This window comes from Lethenteron reissneri, chromosome 52, assembly GCF_015708825.2.
Source record: "Lethenteron reissneri isolate LAM-NWPU_2019-01 chromosome 52, ASM1570882v1, whole genome shotgun sequence".
NCBI classification, from domain to species: Eukaryota; Metazoa; Chordata; class Hyperoartia; order Petromyzontiformes; family Petromyzontidae; genus Lethenteron; species Lethenteron reissneri.
The window spans coordinates 8,038,325-8,059,199 of NC_083830.1; the positions used below are offsets into that span (position 1 = coordinate 8,038,325).

General features: G+C 54.4%; 1 protein-coding gene across 1 annotated transcript in view; it reads right to left on the reverse strand.

Annotated features, from left to right (window-relative positions):
- Positions 1-13,677, reverse strand: part of LOC133355880 (protein CBFA2T3-like) — a 79,005-nt gene extending 65,328 nt beyond the window's left edge. Inside the window, exon 1 of the mRNA XM_061573294.1 lies at positions 13,411-13,677. The gene's annotated coding sequence lies outside the window, so the exon portion shown is untranslated. The remainder of the gene's footprint in view (positions 1-13,410) is intronic.
- Between the last annotated feature and the right edge of the window lie 7,198 nt (positions 13,678-20,875).

Genomic DNA, 20,875 nt, shown 5'->3' on the forward strand with positions numbered 1-20,875 from the left:
TTGCTGTGAGCGTCGCTTCTCTTCCCTCCGTTGTTGCTGCTGTTGTTGTTGTTGGAGGGCGACTGCCTCCAACTGACCAGTAGCATCCTTGACGAGCCTCCTCCTCCACCACCAGCCTCACCACCAGCGTGCAGGAAGAATCGACGATTTAATTTGCACCCGGCGAGCGATCAGCGTTGTGTAAAACCAAACAAATCCTGACGGAGGCGACCGCGGAGAAATTGCAGGCTTGCGCCTTTGCCCTCAAACCTCCGCCAGCGCTCGCCTCTGCTGCTGCTAGAGGTCACGCGCACGGTCACAAATCCACTGCTGGATGAGGTCCTTCCCCGCACACCCATGCCGTGCGAGCCGCGGCAAGATCGCTTTGACCATACTTCACCACGCCGGTCGGTGCGGGTGGGGACATAAGACATCGGAGTGTTCGAGCATAGTTCAGTACAACAATTGATATCCGCTGCCCACACTTATATTTTGCAACCCCGGTGCTATATATATATATCCATAACACAAGTTTGTTGGGTTAGATCGCGTAAATATATAAATGTGTTGTTATACCCGCCACTGTTGTGACTTTGCTCCAATACACCGGTGATGCTGTACTAGTGACGAATTGGCCACGTTCTCTTTACGTGACAAACCTTACTAGTTGGCTGTGTCGGGTGGCGGCGGGTTTAACGACACATTTATATATTTACGTGATCTAACCCAAAACAAACCTCTATTACGAATGATATTGATCGCGTGTTAAACTGACATATATTGATATTGATACACTTCCAGATCAAGGCCTCATTTCTCGCTCAGTATTTCCCGGGCCCATGGTAGGCGACTGGAGCAGGTGACACACACGTGACACACACGTGACACACACGTGACACACAGGTGACACACACGTGACACACAGGTGAACACACGTGACACACAGGTGACACACAGGTGACACACAGGTGACACACACGGCTCTTCAGTAGCCACAGCGAGAGAGCGAGAGAGACAGCGAGAGACAGAGAGAGACAGCGAGAGAGCGAGAGATAGAGACAGACAGAGAGAGCGAGAGAGAGACAGAGACAGACAAAGACAGACAGAGAGAGACAGCGAGAGACACAGCGAGAGACAGAGAGAGACAGAGACAGAGAAAAATAGAGAGAGCGAGAGAGAGACAAAGAGAGACAGAGACAGAGCGAGACAGCGAGACTGCGAGAGAGCCAGAGAGCCAGAGATAGCGAGACAGAGAGACAGAGACAGACAGAGCGAGAGAGCGAGAGAGACAGCGAGACAGAAAGACAGAGACAGACAGAGCGAGAGAGACAGCGAGACAGAAAGACAGAGACAGACAGAGCGAGAGAACGAGATAGACTGAGAGAGATAGCGAGAGACAGAGACGTGCATACTGGATGTGGTGGGCTGTGATATTTTCAAATGTAACATCCCCGTCCACCTCCCCCCCAAAACGCCTTCCTAAAACCCACGGTTAAATCGCCCCGTCTTATGTAGACCGGTCTTGTTGAGTCTGGGGGCCACCCAAGTTTGTTCCCGTTCATTGTTACAGGGAGGGGGAGGGGGGGGGGCAATGCCTACGTTGTAGTTTCATGAAATCCTAAATAAAAGAAACGTACCACAAAAAAATGTTTTCACCGCTCCGGGGCTCAGCAGCCCCTGGGCGCGATTTTTGCCTTCCGAGACGGGGGGACGAGACCAGGCGGCGCATTCCGTGTTCGATGCGGTCGGTCGCAACGGGCGGACGACGCCTTTGACGGTGGCGTAGATCGGCCGTGGGCGTGCTTGGACAGGACGAGCCCTGCCACCGTAAGGCCCTCTTCTCTCCCCCACTGCCCGCAGGGCAAACGTCGCGTGATTATACGCGAGCCGCGTTCACAATTTTCAACGTGCGTCTCTTCCCCTCTTGCTAGCACGCGAGCCTCGACTTGATTCCGACGCACGGACGACTATATTTATCATCGCCTGGCTAACTAACCAAGGTGGGTTGATTCCCCCTGGACACATCTAACGTCGTGCAGAGGCGTGCGTGGGCGTGTGTCAGTTTAACACGTGGGAGGCTTTCGCGACCAATATTATTCATAATCAACGTTTTTGGGGTTTAGATCGCGTTATTTATACTGCTGCTCTATTTAAGACTGGGAGCCAGAGCAGAGCCTCACCATTCTGGCGAATTGCCCGCTGATGCTGGATGCAATTACCAGCGAAACGTCGTGGTACTCAAAAATTGTAAATGTTGTGGTTTCACGCTTCAACACACCGGTGGGCTAAAGCAGAGAACTATTTGTCTTTTGTCAACGTGACACTTTTTTACTGATTGGCCGTGTCGGGTGGTGGAGGGTTACGACACATTTATAAATAACGCGATCTAAACCCAAAAACGTTGCTTATGAGTGTGTCTGTGTGTCCACCTGGTTCTATTAACGTAAAATGTATTATAATAATAACAACGCTCATCACTCCGGGAGTGGTTTTTTTTCATCTTAGGAGGAAACCGCAGTTCCCAGGGAAAACCCCCACAATGCATTGGGGGGGGGGGGGGGAATTAACCACTCAAGAGATCCACACAGATAGGTTCAACAAAACTCACTCGTGACAACCGCGACAAAAGAATAACACGGAAGGAATAAAGCGACGAGGTTTCTTTTTTTTTTTTGTTGCACCAGAATCCAGACACCTCGCAGCTGATTCCACGCCGAGTGTTCCGCATCACGAAAAGGCGGCTGGCGGTAACGGGAGAACGGAGGGCAAACTGGCCGACCGGTCTCGAAAGCAACATTCGGCTAAAACAGCGGCTCCGGAGGAAACGATGGATCGAGGGATATTCGGGCACCGGAGTGGCTTCGGCGAGACCGCCCTGTCTATTCCAAACACGTTGCACGGGGAAACACTAAACACGGGGAATGGCTTTAAAAGTTGTATAATCTCCTGTAGATGAAGATGCCACTGGTTCTTCACGTTCTGCAGATGTAGATGCCACTAGTTCTTCACGTTCTACACATGTAGATGCCACTGGTTCTTCACGTTCTGCAAATGTAGATGCCACTAGTTCTTCACGTTCTGCAGATGTAGATGCCACTAGTTCTTCACGTTCTACAGATGTAGGTGCCACTGGTTCTTCACGATCCACAGATGTAGATGCCACTGGTTCTTCTCGTTCTGCAGATGTCGGTGCCACTGGTTCTTCACGTTCTACAGATGTAGATGCCATTGGTTCTTCACGTTCTGCAGATGTAGATGCCGCTGGTTCTTCGCGATTCACAGATGTAGATGTCACTGGTTCTTCTCGTTCTGCAGATGTAGATGCCACTGGTTCTTCACGTTCTACAGATGTAGATGCCACTGGTTTTTCACGTTCCGCAGATATAGATGCCACTGGTTCTTCACGTTCTACAGATGTAGATGCCACTGGTTCTTCACGTTCTACAGATGTAGATGCCACTGGTTCTTCGCGTTCTGCAGATGTAGATGCCACTAGTTCTTCACGTTCTTCAGATGGAGATGCCACCGCCACAATCTACTGCATGGAGGTTGAACTTACGACTCTCGGTCTGAACGGGCAACTGAACACACGGACCAGGTTTGTTCGTATCTCTGAAAGTTCGTAAGTCGAATGTTCGTAAGTAGAGGTGTCCCTGTATATATAATCCATTAGCCTAGTGCCTTGCAAAATGGGCTTTTTTTTCAGAGTAGTTGAAGGCACGGCGGTTATACGACCCCCGCCGTTTTGCAGGTCATTTAACTAACTGACTATTTCTTGTGCAGCTGACAGCAAGAGGATTGTGAAAACAAACTCGGGTCGCCAGGTTCGTAGCGCAGCGTGTTAGCCACTCACCCACTCACCATACTGCAGGTCACAACAACACTCATCCACCCACCCACTTTGCCACTCACTCAGCCACTCACTCAGCCACCCTCTCACCCACTCACTCACCCACTCACCCTCGCTCTCACCCACCCACTCACCCACTCACCCTCTCACCCACCCACTCACCAAATCACCCTCTCACCTTCTCACCCACCGACCCACTCACCCTCTCACCCACCCACCCACTCACCCTCTCACCCTCTCACCCACCCACTCACCCTCTCACCCACCCACTCATCCTCTCCCTCACCCATCCACTCACCCTCTCACCCTCTCACCCACCCACTCGCCGACTCACCCACTCACTCACCCATCCACTCACTCACTCACCCATCCACTCACCCTCTCACCTACCCACCCACTCACCCTCCCACCCACCCACTCACCCACTCACCCACCTGGGGGTCGCACCACTGGACATCCGCGACTCCGTGTCAGAGATTCCTTCCCCCCCCCTCTACCCCTCCCCCCAAGCTAGATGTGCACCCCCCTTTATTTTGGGCCAACCTGCAAATAACCCCCCTCCCCCACCCCCGCGCAGGTGCGCTGTCCGCGAGGCCGGCAACGACCCACGTGGTGGTGGTGGTGGTGGTGACACCTGGGCCCTGCCGCACGTGACCTGCCCCGACAGCTGCCGCGAGGCACGCAAACAAACGAATGTGCAGCGCGCACCTGGACACAAAGGTTCCACCCCCCCACCTCACCCCCCCCACCTCACCCCCCCCCCCCCACCTCACCCCCCCCACCACACCCACACCCAGCACGGGCTGTCGGGGGCAAGTGCTGTTACGCGAGCCGGGAGGACACGAACGAGGTCGGGTGGCCAACACCCACGCCCCGGCTCCGCCTCTGTCTCCCGCGAGTGCTGACGCTTACACGCCGCTACGTCCATTTAAGTCTGAGTCGGCCTAGGGGAGGCACGGGACCGATTCGGATGTTCGGAGGCGATGTTGAACGTGAGCGGGGGGTTCGTAGCGCGGCGCGCTAACCACTGCTAACCGCTGCTAACCACTGCTAACCACTGCTAACCACTGCTAACCACTGCTAACCGCTGCTAACCACCGCTGCTAACCACTGCTAACCACTGCTAACCGCTGCTAACCGCTGCTAACCACCGCTGGTAACCACTGCTAACCACTGCTAACCACCACCACTAACTACTGCTAACCATTGCCCACACATGCACGGGGCAAAGGTCACCCTGAACAGACTGTCGAGGCAAGTGCTGTGAGTATCGAGCAGCACCTATGAAGGCCGGCACTGTGGCATACGAGGCGATGGGTGGCCAGCACCACGCCCGACCGCCTTTGTCTCCCCAGTGGCGATGTTTACACACCGCACCAGCTACTCATTTGAGGCCGAGTCGACCTAGGGGAGGCCCAGAACCTGTTCAAATAATCGCCACCGGCGTTGGCCGTGAGCAGGAATCGAACTCGGCTCGCCGGGTTCATAGCGCAGCGTAGCGCTAACCGCTTCACCACCGCTCCCCCACCACCACCACCATCACCACCTCCAAGCCTCTCTCTCTCCCCCAGACCCGCCGCTGCCAGCTCTGGCGACCCCGCACTGTAACAATACTCCCAGAGCACGAACAAGGAGGAGCAGCAGCAGCAGCAGCGTTATCAATTTGTTGGAGCTCTTGATTTTGTTATGACATACAGCGTGACATTTTTTTAAACTTCTGGGCAGGAGGGTCGCGGTGGGGGGGAGGGAGGAGGGTCGGGGGGGGCACCTTCCTCACCCCCCCCCCCCCGGTGAACCCTCTGGGTCGCACAGCGAGGCTGGCCGCATGACACGGACGGACGCTGCAGTTTCTCAGCTTTGTCATTCCCCGCCGCCACGACTCGGAAACTCTCCGCTTCCTCCTCCTCCCTAAAGCAACAGACCCCCTCCCCCTCGTCTCCCACCCCCACCCCTCCCCACCTCCTCCACCCCCACCTCCTCCCCCTCCTCTCCCACCTCTTCTCCCACCTCCTCCCCAACCTCCTCCCCCACCTCCTCCTCTCCCACCTCCACCCCCCTCCCCTCCACCCCCACCTCCTCTCCCTCCTCTCCCACCTCCTCCACCCCCACCTCCCCCCCTCCCCCCTCCCCCCACCTCCTCCCCCTCCCCCTCCACCCCCACCTCCTCCCCCTCCTCTCCCACCTCCTCCCCCTCCTCTCCCACCTCCTCCCCCTCCTCTCCCTCCCCCTCCACCCCCACCTCCTCCCCCTCCTCTCCCACCTCCTCTCCCCCTCCTCCTCTCCCACCTCCACCCCTCCCCCTCCACCACCCTCCCCCTCCACCCCCACCTCCACCCCCTCCCCCTCCACTCCCACCCTCCTCCCCCTCCTCTCCCCCTCCTCCACCCCCACCTCCTCCCCCCTCCTCTCCCCCCTCCTCCCCACCTCCTCCACCCCCCACCTCCTCCCCCTCCTCTCCCACCTCCTCCTCTCCCACCTCCACCCCCTCCCCCTCCACCTCCTCCCCCTCCTCTCCCACCTCCTCCCCCTCCTCTCCCACCTCCTCCACCCCCACCTCCTCCACCCCCACCTCCTCCACCCCCACCTCCTCCCCCTCTCCCACCCCCTCCACCCCCACCTCCTCCCCCTCCTCTCCCACCTCCTCCCCCTCCTCTCCCACCTCCTCCCCCTCCTCTCCCACCTCCTCCCCCTCCTCTCCCACCTCCTCCACCCCCACCCCCTCCACCCCCACCTCCTCCCCCTCCTCTCCCACCCCCTCCACCCCCACCTCCTCTCCCACCTCTTTCTCCTCTCGGGAGAGGGCCCGGAGGAGCCAGGATCCACAGATTCAAGGATTGTTCACAGATTCATCGATTCGGGGTTGCGTGGAATCGCAAATTCACGGTCTCAACGATTCGCAGAACTGTATTTGCGCACGTGTGTGTGTGTGTTGGTGAGTCTGTGCGTGTGTGTGTTGGTGAGTCTGTGCGTGTGTGTGTTGGTGAGTCTGTGCGTGTGTGTGTTGGTGAGTCTGTGCGTGTGTGTGTTGGTGAGTCTGTGCGTGTGTGTGTGTGCGCGCGTGTGTGTGCGTGTCTGTACGTGTGTGTGTGTGCGTGTGTGTTGGTGAGTGTGCGTGTCTGTACGTGTGCGTTTGTGTTGGCGTGTCTGTGCACGTGTGTATGAGTTGGCGTGTCTGTGCGTATGTTGGCGTCTGTGTGTGTTGGTGTGTCTGTGTGTGTGTGTGTTGGCGAGTCTGTGTGTGTGCGTGTCTGCGCGTGTGTGTTGGTGAGTCTCTGCATGTGTTGGCGTGTCTGTGCATGTGTTGGCGTGTATGCGTGTGCGTGTGTGCGTGTGTGTGTGAGTGTGTGTACGTGTGTGTGTGCGTGTGTGCGTGCGTTTGTTGGCGTGTGTGTGCGTGTGTGTGTGCATGTGTGCGTGTGTGTGTGCGTGTGTGCGGTTGTAGCGTGTGCGTGTGTGCGTGTGTGTGTGTGTGTGTGCGTGTGTGCGTGTGTGTGTGTGCGTGTGTGTGCGTGCGTGTGTGTGCGTGTGTGTGCGTGTGTGCGTGTGCGTGTGGTGTGCGTGTGCGTGTGTGTGTGCGTGTGAGTGTGTGAGTGTGTGTGTACGTGTCTGTGCGCTGCACTCTTAACTCGGCGTGCCGAATTCAATTCCCGCTCACGGCCAACACCAGTGACGATCATCTGAACCGGTCCTGAGCCTCCCCGAGGTTGACTCAGCCTCAAATGAGTACCTGGTGCGGTGTGTAAACATCGCCACTGGGAAGACAAAGGCGGCCGGGCGTGGTTCTGGCCACCCCACCCCTCGTGTGCCGTGCCGGCCTTCATAGGTGCTACTCGCTAGCAGCACTTGCCCCAACAGTCTGTTGAGACTTTCGGGGGGATCTTTGTCTGTGTGTTGGCGAGTCAGTGCGTGTGTGTTGGTCAGTCTGTCTGTGCGCGTGTGTGTGTATTGGTGAGTCTGTGCGTGTGTGTTGGCGAGTCTGTGTGGGTGTGTTGGTGAGTATATGTGTGTGTTGGTGAGTCTGTGTGTGTGTGGGTGTGTTGGTGAATCTGTGTGTGTGAGTGTGTTGTGAGTCTGTGTGTGTGAGTGTGTGTTGGTGAGTCTGTGTGGGTGTGTTGGTGAGTCTGTGTGTGGTGGTGTTGGTGAGTCTGTGTGTGTGGGTGTGTTGGTGAGTCTGTGTGTGGTGGTGTTGGTGAGTCTGTGTGGGTGTGTTGGTGAGTCTGTGTGTGTGAGTGTGTTGGTGAGTCTGTGTGTGTGAGTGTGTGTTGGTTAGTCTGTGTTGTTGGTCAGTCTGTGTGGGTATGTTGGTGAGTCTGTGTGTGTGTTGGTGAGTCTGTATGTGTTGGTGAGTCTGTGTGTGTGTTGGTGAGTCTGTGTGAGTGTGTTGGTGAGTCTGTGTGTGTGTTGGTAAGTCTGTGTGTGTGTTGGTGAGTCTGTGTGTGTGTGTGTGTTGGTGAGTCTGTGTGTGCGTGGGTGAGTCCGTGGGACCGCGTTTGGCGAGTCTGCGTGCTGCTGATGGAAGATGCCCGTGTGTGTGCTTGGCACGTCGTGTGTTGCGTGATGCTGTGTTTACAAAACGTGAAAACAATTTCGGGTGACTGGAGGCAGTTAGCGCGCGCCTCTGGCTCCGATCTAATTGCTGGGCGCGTTTTGTTATTAACATTTTTTTTGTTGCAGAAATCTACACGGCCGCTCTCATCGCCACCTTGTACGAATTATCAAGGCACTCGGTCAAACTTGCATCATCATCAGCAGGAGCAGCAGCAGCAGCAGCAAGCAACACCAGCCAGGATCTACCCACTGCTAGGTGGGGCCCTCCGCCTCCCCTCCCTCCCAAAGCCTTCTGGATGGAGTTTCACCGCTCCATCTCCTCTTCGGAGGTGCCCGACCAAAAGTCCGTCGTCCGTTCTAGCGGCGCGTCCGGCCAACAAAGCCCGCTTGCTCGCTCGCTGTCCTTCGCAAAACGTGAACGGCAAAATAGGACACATCGGATCTGTTTATAGAGTCTCACTCTGCCCCCAAAGATTCATCTGATCCCAAATAGGGTCCATCCCCCAAGATCCCTCTCATCCCAAATAGGATCAATCCCTCAAGATCCCTCTCATCCCAAATAGGATCAATCCCCCAAGATCCCTCTCATCCCAAATAGGATAAATTCCCCAAAATCCATCTCATCCCAAATAGGATAAATTCCCCAAAATCCATCTCATCCCAAATAGGATCAATCCCCCAAGATCCATCTCATCCCAAATAGGATCCATCCCACCAGGTTCCATCTCATCCCAAATAGGATAAATCCCCCAAGATCCCTCTCATCCCAAATAGGATCCATCCCCCAAGATCCCTCTCATCCCAAATAGGACCCATCCCCCAAGATCCCTCTCACCCCAAATAGGATCAATCCCCCAAGATCCATCTCATCCCAAATAGGATCAATCCCCCAAGATCCCTCTCACCCCGAATAGGATCAATCCCCCAAGATCCCTCTCATCCCAAATAGGATCCATCCCCCAAGATCCCTCTCATCCCAAATAGGATCAATCCCCCAAGATCAATCGCATCCCAAATAAGATACATCCCACCAGGTTCCATCTCATCCCAAATAGGATCAATCCCCCAAAATGCATCTCATCCCAAATAGGATCAATCCCCCAAGATCCATCTCATCCCAAATAGGATAAATCCCCCAAGATCCCTCTCATCCCAAATAGGATCCATCCCCCAAGATCCCTCTCACCCCAAATAGGATCAATCCCCCAAGATCCATCTCATCCCAAATAGGATAAATCCCCCAAAATCCATCTCATCCCAAATAGGATCAATCCCCCAAGATCCATCTCATCCCAAATAAGATCAAGCCCCCAAGATCCCCCATCTCACCACAAATAGGAGTGTTGTCTGTGTGTCATCGGTACGCTCGGTGGGTTTTCTCGGAGCCATCCATTACCCTCCCACATCAAGGCACAAACACTTCATTGCAATTGGCCAAATCGTCGCTAATGTCTCAGCATCCTCTTGAAAACGAGAACAGGCCGGACTCAGGCTTTTCTGGACACACTTGTTATAATTGTTGTTGTTGTGATCGGTCAGCGAGGAAAGCTTGACCGAGTCTCAAGACTCGTACTCAGGAGGGTCCTGCCAGGCTTCTGCAGTAGGAGGGAGCGATGCTACTGCTGCCGCTGATATGCGATCTCAAACGAGCAATTTGCAGGAGATTTTTCAGACTTGGGATGGATTCGACCAATCCCGGTAACATTGCCAAACGTGCGTTTAGCTCGCTCACTGCACTTGCCCCAACAGTCTGTTCAGGCTACCCCGGGGGGTCTTTGTCTTGTGTATGCGTGAGGAGCGGTGGCACAGTGGTCAGCGTAGCTAACATCAGTCACACGATCACCTGCATTGGCCCTGGGCCTCCTGTAGGCTAACTTAGCCTCAAGTATAAGGACTCGGTGCGGTGCATGTTAAGCATCAGCGCTGGAAAAGACAAAGGCGGCAAGGGAGTGGTGCTGACAACACCGCCCCCACACCTCCCGCGCCCTGTAGGGAATTCGTAATCTTTATTTCGGACCGGAGGAGGAATCCGATGAGCTATGAAGCTCTTTTTCACAGACGCCCGGTCGGGACTGATCAGCAAGGTGCTCGTGCTAACAGCGCTTGCCCCGGCGTACTGTCACGGTGTTGCAGGCAACCCGGTCACAGAAAAGCAACCTTTAATGTTGGTGTCAGGGGCCGCCACGGTTGTGAGATGTTAACGGCCTCGCTTGGTACGCGGGAGGTCGTGGGTTCGATCCCGACCCTGACGCCTGCTGCTGTATATTTGGAGTTTGCAGTGTTATCATTCCCCGTGCGTTTAGACTTTATGGCAGGTTACTAATTTTGTGTCTCTCTCTCTTTCTCATCATCATCACGGTGGCTAGGAGATGTTAACTCCCTCGCCTGGTATGCAGGAGGTCGTGGGTTCGATCCTGACTCTGACGCCTGCTGCTGTGTATTTGGAGTCTGCGTGTCTCTCTCTCTCATCATCATCACGGTGGCTAGGAGATGTTAACTCCCTCGCCTGGTATGCAGGAGGTCGTGGGTTCGATCCCGACCCTGACGCCTGCTGCTGTATATTTGGAGTCTGCGTCTCTCTCTCTCCCCCTGGTCGCGTGGATTTCTCTCCAGGTCCTCGGGTTTTTCTCTCCCCGTTTAGAATCAACATCACGCGTTTTAGAGTATTTGGCCGCTATACAATGTCCACGTGATGATGATGAGCCCACTTCAGAGGTGGAAATTCCACATTCCTATGACGGTGGCAGAGTTTATCCCATAGAGCCTTGCCCCCCTTTGGTTCCCAATCGTAAAAAAAAAAATGTAGAATGTTAATAAATACACGTCGGGTTTTGATGAGACAAAGTAAAGTTGTTACTGTCGTGCTTAATTTGTGTTTGCGATAATTTAGCTTCTTAAACAAAATCTGTCCGTGTCTCGCTACCCCCCCCCTCCCCCCAGAAAGGGCATCGTGCACCCCCAGTTAAGAAGAAGATGAACCACTTGCTATAGAGCAAGCACTGTTGCGGTAGTAATTTTATCGCCCCCCCCCCGCCGCCCGGGAGGGATGATGATGAGCTAAGACAAGCAATCGCCCACGATTCGAACTCGAGAGGGCATTCCGCAGATCGCAAACCGCTCGCTGCAAAACCGCAGATTCACCTGGCCCCGATGAAATCTGCACCAATCGCAACAAACGGTGGACATCGTTGGAACGACCACCTCGCGGATCGAACCTGTTGTTGTTTTTGTTTGTACCTTCGGTACGATTCGATCTTAATCGATGCAGAGAGACGCGTGTTTAATTAAGGGGTATCCAACAAAAAAAAAGTATCCGTGATTCTTGCCATCCGCTCCACATCGCTCTCTCTCTCTGTCGCCCGCTCTCTATTCGCGTGCTTATGAAGGAGGCCCATTGCCCGAAACGTCGCCTCGTTATACATCTGTAACGTGGTCGAGTTGTTAGGCTGTGCCTGTGCGCCACTGCCAACGCAGCAGCGACGTTATTTGTTGAAACAGAGCAGAGGTCCACAAAGTTACAGGTATATGCACAGGTAAGGCAGCGAATGGAAGCACTAACCTCTCCCCCCCCCCCCCAATCATGAACGTTCAACCAGCTGCACGTGTCGGCTTAGCACGCGTGGGCTATGCTGATGATTTCGATTGAAAGATTTCGTGACTGCATGGATTCATCTTCTTGGTTCTTTCGGTAAAGTCACGTAGAAGGGAAATAATGAAATAACAACAATAAAAATAATAAAATAATTCTCACGACGTTTCGGCCACAACGCAAGCAGCCGTCCTCAGGTGAAGAACAGGTCTGTCAGGGAAGACAGCGTCTGAATGAAACACCACCACGCTTGGAGCGTCTATTTAAGCTGGGTTAGAGGGGGAAGAGCGCTCGAAGCCTGATTGAGCAGGGTCTGATACATACGGTGCGAAATCTGCTCAACACAACGTACATAGATGCGGCCGGGTTAGCATTAGTCTGGAAGTCTGCTAGGTCGGCGGACTACAAGACATTTCTCTGTATAGCAGCGATGATGATGATGATGATCATAACACCAACAAAACGACACCTAATGTGATCGATTTATCAACGACATCTACGCAAGACCACAGCAGCCCGAACGCATCCAATCTCTGATGCAGCTCAGCAGGATTTTGTGCGCGCGGTGACCGATTTGTGTGCCAGGCCCGTGAGACCTACACTGGGGTACAAACCCCTCCAGGTGTTTCGTGAAGAACCGAATCGGTTACTCGACGATGGATTCTTGAATCCATCCGCGTGGAGTGTTTCTCGGCGGCCTCTTTCTCTCGTGGGCATCTTTCGCGCAATAAGTCCAAACTCCCCTCTCTCTCTCTCGCTTTCTCTCTCGCGGTTCGAAATGGAAACGTCTTCAAACGTCGTCGTCTCCCTCCCCCCACTCCCGTCCCACAATCTAAGTCCTTGATTTCGAAAAAAATTCAGCAACCTCCGATTATAAGCACGCGTGGCTACGTACGGTGCGAAAGAAGTTCGACGGGCATACAGTAAACACAGCGTAGCAGCCCAAGGCGAACCCGGTGGTGTTCCCTGTTCATTCAGCGAGGCTCACAGAGCCAGACTAAGGAGATACGAACCCAAAGGCGCCTTCAGCGTTAATTCAATTGCGCACATTAAGCCATTTGCAACGTACAGCAATACAACAACAACAACAATGTACCAGCCCTTGATCGATCCACTGCTGGATGATAATGCCTGCCCCGTATTGTCCCCAAGTCACGGCGGCGGACCGTGGGCCATGCTTCACCACGCCGGGTCAGTGAAGATTGTGTGTGTGGGGGGGGGGGGGTATTCCTCTCGCCACTGATGTGAGCTGTGCGAGTGGTGGGCTCGAACTCAGGATGGACCGGCCGAGCTCTGTGCGTGCGCGCGTTCGTTCGAATCGAACGGAGAATGTACCAGCGCGCGAATGAACGCAACGAATTGATGAACGACGAACGAACGAACGATCCATCGTCAAGTGACGAACGAAGTTGACCGATGCGATGCTGCTCGAGGACGGGGTTACCTGAGCCGTGCGCTCGCCTGCCGCCGCCGCCGTCGTGGTAGCAAGAGTCGAGAGTTATTCCATCCGGAGCGCGTCGAAATCCCTACCACTGCCCCCTAACTACGGCTGCCCGCTGTGTGTATGTGTCTGTGTGTGTGCGCGTCTGCTGGTACGGTGAGGGTGACGGGAAGAGGTTTCCCGGCTCCGTAGCCACTACCATCTGTCTCTGCCTCCTCCTCTGTGTGTCGTCTCGCGTCTCTCTCTCTCCACACACAGCCAATTCCTCTCCCTCCCTGCCTCCCTCTCCCCCTCCCCTGCCTCTCCCTCCCTCCTCTGCCTCTCTCTTCCTCTACCCCCCCACTCACCACCCCCACCACGTCACCCGCACATCCCCGCCCCGACCACCCTTCCCTCCTTCACTCTCGCTCTCCTGCCCCCTCACGCCCTCTCTCTTTACGCACGCACACACACCTAGACACACATTCAATGACAAAGCCAAAGATCACCCCCCTCCCCCTCTCCTACCCCCAATATATGGCCTTCTAACAGACTGTTGGGGCACGTGGCTGTGAGCGGGTGCCAATGAAGGCCGCCACGGCACACGAAGTGATCAGGTGGCCAACACCACGCCCGACCGCCTTTGTCTCCCCATCGCACCCAGGCACCCGTTTAAGGCTGAGTCGACCTACTGGGACTGCTTCGAGGCCCCTACTGCTACGACTGTTGCCGCGGGCTCTCATCGGCCGGTCTCTATCCGCTGCTGGATGAAGGCCTCCTCCTCTGCACTGCTGCGACCATAATGCACCTCGCACCGATCACGTGTCATGCTGCTCCACGTGGTAAGCTGCTTCGTCGAGCTGTCATTTGTGGCCAGGTGGCTTTTGAAAAATAAAAAATTAACCCGTAAAAACAAAGTTTTTCACTATGAATCCTTTATATGCGTGGCGGCTAGAGTCCTCTCGTCCTCTGGCTTGAGATGGCTGCCACCTATGGGTCAGATGATTGCCTGCCACTATTAAGCAATTGGTAATTAAATATATTTAAAAAATTCCTAAAAAGTGTAAAGTTATGGGAAAAAAATTTCACGAAAATAAATTGTCACGCACAACGAGTCTGTGTGCAAAATGTCAGCTCGATTGGATCACGGGAAGTGGGTTAAAAAACGACCGAAAGATTTGCACGGTCGTAAGCGCGCAAGCAAGCAAGCAAGTGAACTTAATATAAAGGATTTAAAAAGAAGCTAATAGCTCAGCGAGCTTTACCTGGTAAAATTAAAAATATATATAAAGTTTAGTATATTTTTTAAGTGATTTATATTCTTGGTTCTTTCGGTAAAGTCACGTAGAAGGGAAATAATAAAATAATATAAATATAAAACAATAAAAATTCTCACGACGTTTCGACTGCAACACAAGCAATCGTCATCAGGTGTGAAATCCACAGCAAGAACATTTTTATAAAAATGTAAGTGATTAGGTTTACCTTCCCTATACACCGCACTCCGATCGTGTGTTGGCACTGTTCTGGTAACGTTCATACCTCGTGTGCCCCTTACCGGACATCTGTGAAAGAAAGTGCTTCATAGCTCATCGCATTCCTCCCGCACTCGAAATGAAACGTCGCGATTCTTGCTTCTGACACGACCCGAGTCTCATGGCTCGCACGGCACTGATACCAGCGGTGGGAATTCCACGTGCCCATGGCAAGAACCGGTTAGACACGAGACCACGAGTAAGGTAGCAGATCTGGTCGAATCTCGGAAGCTAAGCAGGTTGGAGCCTGGCCAGTTCATGGATGGGCAACCACCACCACGCACACAAACAGGGCTGCTATAGGCTGCTGCTGCTGCTGCTGCTGCTGCGGAAGCTACGAGGGCAGTCCGGTGTTGTACCGTACTTCTGTGCTCCATCGCCTACGCGAGCCGTGGTGAAGTATGGTCAAACAGCCCCATTCAGCGTGGGGAGGCGCTCATCCAGCAGCGGAGTGACAAACGGGCTGCCGCACACGTGCGCGGGGCGAGAACCAGAGACCGTCCACCCCCCCATACGTTTGACGCTACCTCCGAAGTGCACGGCTGGCTACGTACGGTGCGAAAGAAGTTCACCGCACGTACAGGTAGGCACCCAGGGGGCCAGGTAAGGGGCCAGGTAAGGGGCCAAGTAGTGACGCGGGTAAAGGGCCGGTAGGGGTGCACACTGCGCATGGAACCCAGCCACCTGAGTTGGATTCCCGGGCCAATGGTCCTGGCATAAAGTGGCGAATGGCGATGTCTGAAATGGTCCCAGGCGCCTCCGTATTCGTCAAACTTGCACCGACCAGAGTGTGTGTGGTGAAGTATGGTAAAGCAGGTGTGGGAAGGCCTTCACAGAATAGTGTCTTATAACAAGGGGGGGGGGGCTGTACATTATTGTTCGTTCTTACGAGCCCTTTGATGCAAGCCGTGTTTTCAAGGGAGATCTGTGGCCAAACAAGCGAGCAATGAACCCGTTACGGTGATAGGCGGGCGGATGGCTCAGAGGTCAGAGGTCAGAGCGCGAAGCCAGCACCGCTGAGACCCTGGGTTCGAATCCAGGTGTCAGCAGCCAAAGGTGATTAAACCAGGTTCCGAAGCGTGCCGAGTTACTATTTAACTAACTACAATTCAAATTAAGTTTATAGGTTTTACCAGGTAAGGCCCACTGAGCTATATACAGCTCTTTTTCAGAAGCGACCTGGTCACAAATGATAGCTCAACAAAGTTGTTTATCATCATCACGTGGAAATGTATAGCAGCCAAATACTATAAACGCGTGGACGTTGATTCTAAATCTTGACTTAAAGCTTTCGTGACTGCAGGAATCCATGTTCTTTGGATCTTTCGGTAAAGTCACGTAAATAGGTCAAAGTAAATAACAAAAAACTACGACGTTTCGATCGCAATACAAGCGTTCGTCATCAGGATGACGAACGCTTTTTGTAAAAAAAATGTAATTTTCTTTGAACCTATCTACGTGACTTTACCGAAAGACCCAAAGAATATTGATTCTAAATGTGGAGGGAAAAGCCGGAGGACCAGGGATAAAAATTTACGCGACTACGGGGAGAGAGAGAAACCCACAAACTCCAAATACACAGATGATGAGAGAGAGGCACGTAAACTCCAAATATACAGCAGACGTCAGGGTCGGGATCGAACCCACGACCTCCTGTATACCAGGCGAGGTAGTCAACATCTCCTAGCCACCGTGGCGCCCACCCTCTGGTCCACGCGCCCAGTTGACAGTCTCGCGTGGCTACTCGACTCTCAGCGGCAGGGCGGGCGGGCGGGCAAAGTGCTGCCCCCGTTGCCGCGTGGACCGGAGGCGACTTGGGAAGAGAATTTTCGGAGGCAGCTCTGTGACGTCCACTTCCGCGGGGCCGTTTTCTCCGTCGCGGAAGAGGGTCGCGCTGCTCGGCGAGACTTCCCGAATAGTTTTCTTGGTCTCTCTCTCTCGACGGCGACGACGGTGACGAAGATGACGACGACGACGGTGCGCGAGTAGCCGTTAGCACGACGGTTGGCCTGCGTACGGCGCGAAAGAAGTTCAACACGTGCATGCGTGCGAGCAAACCGAGACGAAAAAAGTATAAAAACCGGAGGAAAACGACGAGAAATTTCGATAAAAGTAAAGAGCGATGGGGGAGGCGGCGGGGCGTGAGCGAGCGAGCGAGAGAGCGAGGGAGAGAGCCTGGAGCCTCCTTGGACGTGAAACATTTATGAGTTATTAAACTTTCATGCGGTGGAGACAAAGCGTGAGACGCGGGCATTGTGAGAGGCAGAGCGTGCCAAGCAAGCGAGCCAGCAATTCGGATGAAACACCCCCCCCTCCCCACCACCACGAGCTCCGCGCGGTCTTAAAAAAAACCGCACGGCTGCGTGGAAGTCGGGTGTGCAGGCGGTGCAACTGCAACCTGGGCCCACGAGCCAGGAGAGGCCACATGGAGACGGTGGGGGGCGGGACGGGAGGGGGGGGGCCCAAATTAATTCCTTGCACCAGGGCCAAATGCCAGCCGCACCACGCCCTCCCCCCCGAGTTCAGTGTTAATCACCGTGGCTCACAGAGCCAGACTAAGGATAATTACTTCGGCTCACAGAGCCAGACTGAGATTACGAAAGGATTCAGTGTTAATCACTTTGGCTCACGGGGGCCAGACAAAGCCCTCCTTTTAGGGTTCAGTGCTAATTCAACAGAGCTCACAGAGCTCGACTCAGGCGACCAAAGGGTCTCGATTTAAATCAAGAGGCTCGCAGAGCCGGACTAAAGCTACCCTGGGGTTCAGGCAGCCGCACGGCTATGGAGCATGCGGGCGGTGTACCTGCACGGCTAACATCAGTGGCATGAGGTACCTGAGCCGATGCAGGGCTCCCCACCAGCCTTGACCAACCCGCAATGACCAGCGCGGTGAAGTGTCTGTGGAGAAGGCCGTCATCCAGCAGTGGATTGCCAAAAAGTCACCGTAACGTAACCTCCGATGTAGCACGGTTCGCTACGTATGGTTAAAAATAAGTTCAACAGACATACGTACATACGTAGACTCACACAGAGACCCACAGACTCACACAGAGACCCATAGACTCGCACAGAGACCCACAGACTCACACAGAGACACATAAACTCACACAGAGACCCATAGACTCACACAGAGACCCATAGACTCACACAGAGACTCATAGACTCACACAGAGACACATAGATTCACACAGAGACCCATAGACTCACACAGAGACACATAGATTCACACAGAGACCCATAGACTAACACAGAGACCCATAGACTCACACAGAGACTCATAGACTCACACAGAGACACATAGACTCACACAGAGACTCATAGACTCACACAGAGACCCATAGACTCACACAGAGACCCATAGACTCACACAGAGACCCATAGACTCACACAGAGACCCATAGACTCACACAGAGACCCATAGACTCACACAGAGACCCATAGACTCACACAGAGACCCATATGCTCACACAGAGACCCACAGACTCACACAGAGACCCATAGACTCACACAGAGACTCATAGACTCACACAGAGACCCACAGACTCACACAGAGACCCACAGACTCACACAGAGACCCACAGACTCACACAGAGACCCATAGACTCACACATAGACCCACAGACTCACACAGAGATCCATAGACTCACACAGAGACCCACAGACTCACACAGAGACCCATAGACTCACACAGAGACCCACAGACTCACACAGAGACCCACAGACTCACACATAGACCCATAGACTCACACAGAGACCCATAGACTCACACAGAGACCCACAGACTCACACAGAGACCCATAGACTCACACAGAGACCCATAGACTCACACAGAGACCCACAGACTCACACAGAGACCCACAGACTCACACAGAGACCCACAGACTCACACAGAGACCCATAGACTCACACAGAGACCCACAGACTCACACAGAGATCCATAGACTCACACAGAGACCCACAGACTCACACAGAGACCCATAGACTCACACAGAGACCCATAGACTCACACAGAGACCCACAGACTCACACAGAGATCCATAGACTCACACAGAGACCCATAGACTCACACAGAGACCCATAGACTCACACAGAGACCCACAGACTCACACAGAGACCCATAGACTCACACAGAGACCCATAGACTCACACAGAGACCCATAGACTCACACAGAGACCCACAGACTCACACATAGACCCACACATTGTTGTCCTTCTCCGCACCTCCGATTAGCAGGGTTGGTTACGTACGGTGCGAAAGAAGTTGAACGTACGTAACGTAACGGGGCCGTTACTCCAGAGGAGGACCGAGCGAGCGAGCGGCGTGCGTGAGCGATGCAGCGACAGATTTAGTGGGGGGGGGGGGGCACGGGGGGGGGCACGGGTGGGGGGCACGGGGGGAGGGGGGCACGGGTGGGGGGCACGGGTGGGGGGCACGGGTGGGGGGGGGGCAACGGCGGAGCGAGTCCCAACGAGCGGGGCTCAGATGGCGCGGCCACATCGCATCACTCCCCCCCCTCTCCCTCTCTCTGTCTCTGCCGCTCGCGCCGTCCGGGCAAAGCGCAGCCTGCCCAGCTGCCTCCGACACGACAACAACAACAACAACAGCACAACAACAACAACAACAGCAGCACAACAACAGCAGCAGCACAACAACAACAGCAGAGACATCTCGCACGGACGACCACGGGCGTGCATCGTGCAATGGCTGGCGCGTGTGCGCGTGTCGTGGATAATCGTGTAGTTTTCCGAATCGGTCCTGGGCCCCCCCTAGGTCGACTCGGCCCCAAATGAGTAGCTGGTGTGCGGTGTGTAAACGTCGCCGCCGGGGAGACGAAGGCGGCCGGGCGTGGTGCTGGACACCCACCCCCCTCGTGTGCAGTGCCGGCCTTCGTAGGTGCTCGCTAACAGCACTTGTCCCAACAGTCTGTTGAGGCTTTACGGGGAACCTTTGTCTTTATCTTTGTGTTCGGTTCTGGGCCAACACCAGTGACGATTATCTGAACCGGTGCTGGGCCTCCCTTAGGTCGACTCAACCTCAAATGAGTACCTGGTGCGGTGTGTAAAACATCGCCACTGGTGAGACAAAGGCGGCCGGGTGTGGTGTTGGCCACCCACCCCCTCGTGTGCCGTGCCGGCCTTCATCGGTGCTGCTGATCGCCAACAGCACTTGCCCCGACAGTCTGTTGCAGGCTATAGGGGGGAGCTTTGTCTCTGCGTGCGCGTTGAGGAGTCGCCCTCCAGCTACCACCGCGCTGGGCAGACGGGCGACGCTCACAACAACGATAGAGGCGCCGGGCGGATAAAGCGTGGCGAGTTGGTGCAGTCAGGAGCACAGGTGGTGCCTCGACCAGTCATCTCAATCAACCCGTGACACCCTGGGGGTGTCTGTCCCGTGGCCCCCTGCCAGCAGCGAGCCTTCGACAATTCACGCAATGGCCAGCAAGCGCACCTAGCTTGGCACAAGCGACGCGATGGCGTCACCGCCACTTAGTAAGCGAATGGCGGTTGTTGTCGTTGTGTGTCAAGCGTATGCAAGTGTCCAATACCGTAGGTGGATTTAAATAGCGTCTAAACGCGACCGTCTCTCGAGATGCCAGCGGTGAGTCTCGGATAACAAAACAAAAAAACATCTTGGATCTTGTGTCGGATTTTTAGCTGATCCGACACTTCATGTCGGAAACGAGCGCAAAGGGTTTTTGCTTGTACCGAATCAACGCTGCTGAAATTACGCGCTCGCAGAAGGCCGTGGCTGCCTATGGGTTTCGTGAGAAGCACTTTCGTTTTTGTACGTGACGCACCCCGTGAAGGAGACTTCGTGTTTGCTCATCTCGTCGGATTATTGTCAGATCGTTTTCCATCACGTGCCGACGTGAAATATCTCGGTGCTAACAATAGTGACGTCACCCGATGTCACGTAAACGTCATAATGGCGACGTCACTTACGGTAGATCAGA